The sequence below is a fragment of the Chiloscyllium punctatum genome, chromosome 18 (assembly GCF_047496795.1).
Source record: "Chiloscyllium punctatum isolate Juve2018m chromosome 18, sChiPun1.3, whole genome shotgun sequence".
NCBI lineage: Eukaryota > Metazoa > Chordata > Chondrichthyes > Orectolobiformes > Hemiscylliidae > Chiloscyllium > Chiloscyllium punctatum.
This window is the reverse complement of record NC_092756.1, coordinates 61872114-61878113: the sequence shown is the minus strand read 5'-3', so window position 1 is coordinate 61878113 and position 6000 is coordinate 61872114. Positions and strand designations below refer to the sequence as shown.

The 6000-nt window shown below is 46.5% G+C and overlaps 2 non-coding genes across 2 annotated transcripts; both read right to left on the bottom strand.

The window, feature by feature from the left end:
• Window positions 1-398: 398 nt before the first annotated feature.
• Window positions 399-471, bottom strand: trnav-uac (transfer RNA valine (anticodon UAC)). Its single transcript has one exon. It is a non-coding gene; the product is annotated as a tRNA-Val (tRNA).
• A 2837-nt stretch (window positions 472-3308) lies between these two features.
• On the bottom strand, window positions 3309-3381 carry trnav-uac (transfer RNA valine (anticodon UAC)). The gene has a single exon. It is a non-coding gene; the product is annotated as a tRNA-Val (tRNA).
• Window positions 3382-6000: the final 2619 nt, after the last annotated feature.

Sequence of the window (6000 nt, the reverse complement as noted above, 5' to 3'; positions counted from 1 at the left end):
ACAGACACCTTCCAAATGAGGTCTTTCAGAGACGACTTTGGGATACATTTGACAGACAGACTAGTTGAGGAATCCGTGGTGCACTGTGACACCAGCACATCAGCTTCTTCCCTGTCTTTGAACCGGGCCGCCTGCGCAAGGAATGCGAATGCGGTAATGCTTTTCGTGGAAGGATCAGAAGGGGGTAACTACACTCTCAAACAGAATGGCATATGATCAGAACCAGGTTGGAGAAAAACTTTACAATGCTTTTGCACAGTAATTAAACGGAGCGGCATTGCATTGCACTACGAGCGACGATTTATTCGAGCAAACTCGAAGGCAGGTTTGCACATGGGAAAGCAAGCAAGAAAGCTCCGTTCTTGTCGATGTCAAAGGCAGCAGTTGAAGAGCAAAGCAGTTTCTGCCCAGTTTCGAACTGGGGACCTTTCGCGTGTAAGGCGAACGTGATGACCACTACACTACAGAAACAAGCCTCGGTCGTCCCCGCTGCAGCTCAGTGGCATCCAGCACTGAAAGTTGAAGCCATTCGACCTTTCACCTTTCTGTTTCCGTTAGCTCGTTGTTTAATGGGACTTGTTTAATTTTGGCTATGTGGTGAGCATGGACGAGATACACCGAAGTATCTGTTTCCACGCGGTGTACCCCAATAACGTTGTGTCGCTTACACCTGCTTTAAAGAATTACGTTTTTGCGGAGCTTACCGTCGCAGTCTGTGGCAAAATCTTTTCGTCTGTTCGACTGCTCACGGGAAAGGTAGCATTGTGAAACACTGCAGAAACGAACGACTTCCTTACTTTTGCTCCGACTGACCATACTCCGTGAAAATTTCCCAGATTCTCAGTTGAGGATTTTTGCAGCTGGAAGTTACCTCAGAAACCCTGTTAATTCGTAATGTATTGAGCGAATCGCAAAACAGAAAGCATTTAACACGGAACACAAACAAAACGGGAAAACCAAATGCATTTTCAGACACAGCGAGCATGAATGCTAAATGTGAGACAGTCAGGGGGCATGAGCCATAACGTAATCACACAACTAACAACAGGGCAATTCCAAACTACTCTTTCAAACATACTGGAGCCTGAGTGCACCACCACTTCCCAGAAAATGCTGCAAAGAGACAAAAAAAGAACATAATAAGAATGGGCCATAAAAAGTGAATTTCACCAATCACAGTCTCGATTAGATTACCTTTCCCTTCCGATGACTCCAGGACTGAAATGAAGGAAGTGGGAGAAATTCAATAACATATGACATCGAAATACATTGGAACGATTTTCTCATTGGCCAGAAAACCAAATAACGACGAGTCGAGTCACCGTAGGACTCTGTTTCGCAACAACGATGAAATAGCAGTCTCTATTCGGTTCCAGTAAAAGCTCAACTTGCCTGGAACAGAAAGCAACAGGAGAGCCGCTGGCGATTTTCCACGCGGGAGGCGAACACGATCATGACAGCACAGACACTTTGGAAAATTCGGCACTTTGCAACACCACAATCAATTCCCCGGGAAGCAAACTCATTTTGCTTCTGTTTTAAACAGAAATGCCGCAGGGGATCGAAACAGCATTTAAACTAGCTGCTCCGCAGAAATGGCAGCGGTGGGATTCGAACTCACGCCTCTGCCGAGGCTGGAGCCTTAATCCAGCGCCTTAGACCGCTCGGCCACACTACCAACACGCCCACCTCTCCATTTTCTTGCACTTCCAATTGTGTTCCTGCATAACAACAGATCCCTCTCCGACTCGCACAGCTGCTGGGATGTGCCCGTCTACAATATCAATTTCTCAGCAGTTAACGATAGCCCATCAATCCAGACAAAAATCACTGGTAAACTGAGTCTATCTTCTCAGACTCGATTCAGCTACAGATATATCTGTGAGTGCGTGAGAATATATGATCGGTTATGATTGGGTCAAATTACCATGAGCTACTTGACATTACTGCAATTTCGATTCTTGCTTTGCTCAATGATTTCACCCATTGCTCGAAACAGGACAACTTTCACGTTTACACGGAACATGAAACACACCGGACTACAGGGGAAATGCACAAAGCTGAGCAGGCCGTGTCCCAAATCATACCGTGCAGCATAGTTTCAGTCACTGTGTCTGTTTTGCAGAATAAGGTTCCCAAAGAATGTTCCACCCTAAAACCGGAGGTAGCATTACAATCCGAGAAGGACAGATTACATTGTGAGGAAGGTCTGACCTCGGGGCCGGTTCGAGATGCCACTTTCCTTGCCTTTTACCTAACCGTGCAATTTGCTGCAGATTGCACCTGGACATGAGCCTCATGGATACCAACTGAGTTGGAAACCTGTGTGGGAATCGATGAGAAAAAGCGACTCAATAAAGTTTCACAAGTTCCATGGTGCTTTTTAGAAATGCAGTTTCTCTTCACCTCAATCCAAAAGGCAGTTTCCGAACATAGTAACAGAAGTCAAAAGGTAATTACCTCACCCCACCCCCACTCCGGAAGAGGTGCTAACTGCCCTTGATTGCTTTTTGTTCACGATGTGAAGAGCTCTCACGCCTGAGTCACCGTCACGTCTCTGGTTGCTGAGTGAATCACAACGAAGGACTTTCTCCAGAGCTGCAACTGCCTCACTTCCCCACTCGCCCTCCCCGTTTACATTTTCCTGCTCGTCAGTGATTTAATGAAAACCAAATGGATGCGATGTCATTCTGTAGCCTCTCTGTCGATTCCTCCGTTTCCGTTCCAACCTGGCTTAGATCTCGGGGCGCACCTTAATACTAGCGACGCTATGAAAGCAAAGGTTCAGTGGTTCCTCTGAGAGTGGAATTTCTTTCATTGCTGTTGCTGATTGAATGAGCCACTAAGGTGCGAACTGCTCCAAAACATGATTCAGGACCTCTGGTGCCAATTCTCACACGTTGAATAACAACAGACACCTTCCAAATGAGGTCTTTCAGAGACGACTTTGGGATACATTTGACAGACAGACTAGTTGAGGAATCCGTGGTGCACTGTGACACCAGCACATCAGCTTCTTCCCTGTCTTTGAACCGGGCCGCCTGCGCAAGGAATGCGAATGCGGTAATGCTTTTCGTGGAAGGATCAGAAGGGGGTAACTACACTCTCAAACAGAATGGCATATGATCAGAACCAGGTTGGAGAAAAACTTTACAATGCTTTTGCACAGTAATTAAACGGAGCGGCATTGCATTGCACTACGAGCGACGATTTATTCGAGCAAACTCGAAGGCAGGTTTGCACATGGGAAAGCAAGCAAGAAAGCTCCGTTCTTGTCGATGTCAAAGGCTGCAGTTGAAGAGCAAATCAGTTTCTGCCCAGTTTCGAACTGGGGACCTTTCGCGTGTAAGGCGAACGTGATGACCACTACACTACAGAAACAAGCCTCGGTCGTCCCCGCTGCAGCTCAGTGGCATCCAGCACTGAAAGTTGAAGCCATTCGACCTTTCACCTTTCTGTTTCCGTTAGCTCGTTGTTTAATGGGACTTGTTTAATTTTGGCTATGTGGTGAGCATGGACGAGATACACCGAAGTATCTGTTTCCACGCGGTGTACCCCAATAACGTTGTGTCGCTTACACCTGCTTTAAAGAATTACGTTTTTGCGGAGCTTACCGTCGCAGTCTGTGGCAAAATCTTTTCGTCTGTTCGACTGCTCACGGGAAAGGTAGCATTGTGAAACACTGCAGAAACGAACGACTTCCTTACTTTTGCTCCGACTGACCATACTCCGTGAAAATTTCCCAGATTCTCAGTTGAGGATTTTTGCAGCTGGAAGTTACCTCAGAAACCCTGTTAATTCGTAATGTATTGAGCGAATCGCAAAACAGAAAGCATTTAACACGGAACACAAACAAAACGGGAAAACCAAATGCATTTTCAGACACAGCGAGCATGAATGCTAAATGTGAGACAGTCAGGGGGCATGAGCCATAACGTAATCACACAACTAACAACAGGGCAATTCCAAACTACTCTTTCAAACATACTGGAGCCTGAGTGCACCACCACTTCCCAGAAAATGCTGCAAAGAGACAAAAAAAGAACATAATAAGAATGGGCCATAAAAAGTGAATTTCACCAATCACAGTCTCGATTAGATTACCTTTCCCTTCCGATGACTCCAGGACTGAAATGAAGGAAGTGGGAGAAATTCAATAACATATGACATCGAAATACATTGGAACGATTTTCTCATTGGCCAGAAAACCAAATAACGACGAGTCGAGTCACCGTAGGACTCTGTTTCGCAACAACGATGAAATAGCAGTCTCTATTCGGTTCCAGTAAAAGCTCAACTTGCCTGGAACAGAAAGCAACAGGAGAGCCGCTGGCGATTTTCCACGCGGGAGGCGAACACGATCATGACAGCACAGACACTTTGGAAAATTCGGCACTTTGCAACACCACAATCAATTCCCCGGGAAGCAAACTCATTTTGCTTCTGTTTTAAACAGAAATGCCGCAGGGGATCGAAACAGCATTTAAACTAGCTGCTCCGCAGAAATGGCAGCGGTGGGATTCGAACTCACGCCTCTGCCGAGGCTGGAGCCTTAATCCAGCGCCTTAGACCGCTCGGCCACACTACCAACACGCCCACCTCTCCATTTTCTTGCACTTCCAATTGTGTTCCTGCATAACAACAGATCCCTCTCCGACTCGCACAGCTGCTGGGATGTGCCCGTCTACAATATCAATTTCTCAGCAGTTAACGATAGCCCATCAATCCAGACAAAAATCACTGGTAAACTGAGTCTATCTTCTCAGACTCGATTCAGCTACAGATATATCTGTGAGTGCGTGAGAATATATGATCGGTTATGATTGGGTCAAATTACCATGAGCTACTTGACATTACTGCAATTTCGATTCTTGCTTTGCTCAATGATTTCACCCATTGCTCGAAACAGGACAACTTTCACGTTTACACGGAACATGAAACACACCGGACTACAGGGGAAATGCACAAAGCTGAGCAGGCCGTGTCCCAAATCATACCGTGCAGCATAGTTTCAGTCACTGTGTCTGTTTTGCAGAATAAGGTTCCCAAAGAATGTTCCACCCTAAAACCGGAGGTAGCATTACAATCCGAGAAGGACAGATTACATTGTGAGGAAGGTCTGACCTCGGGGCCGGTTCGAGATGCCACTTTCCTTGCCTTTTACCTAACCGTGCAATTTGCTGCAGATTGCACCTGGACATGAGCCTCATGGATACCAACTGAGTTGGAAACCTGTGTGGGAATCGATGAGAAAAAGCGACTCAATAAAGTTTCACAAGTTCCATGGTGCTTTTTAGAAATGCAGTTTCTCTTCACCTCAATCCAAAAGGCAGTTTCCGAACATAGTAACAGAAGTCAAAAGGTAATTACCTCACCCCACCCCCACTCCGGAAGAGGTGCTAACTGCCCTTGATTGCTTTTTGTTCACGATGTGAAGAGCTCTCACGCCTGAGTCACCGTCACGTCTCTGGTTGCTGAGTGAATCACAACGAAGGACTTTCTCCAGAGCTGCAACTGCCTCACTTCCCCACTCGCCCTCCCCGTTTACATTTTCCTGCTCGTCAGTGATTTAATGAAAACCAAATGGATGCGATGTCATTCTGTAGCCTCTCTGTCGATTCCTCCGTTTCCGTTCCAACCTGGCTTAGATCTCGGGGCGCACCTTAATACTAGCGACGCTATGAAAGCAAAGGTTCAGTGGTTCCTCTGAGAGTGGAATTTCTTTCATTGCTGTTGCTGATTGAATGAGCCACTAAGGTGCGAACTGCTCCAAAACATGATTCAGGACCTCTGGTGCCAATTCTCACACGTTGAATAACAACAGACACCTTCCAAATGAGGTCTTTCAGAGACGACTTTGGGATACATTTGACAGACAGACTAGTTGAGGAATCCGTGGTGCACTGTGACACCAGCACATCAGCTTCTTCCCTGTCTTTGAACCGGGCCGCCTGCGCAAGGAATGCGAATGCGGTAATGCTTTTCGTGGAAGGATCAGAA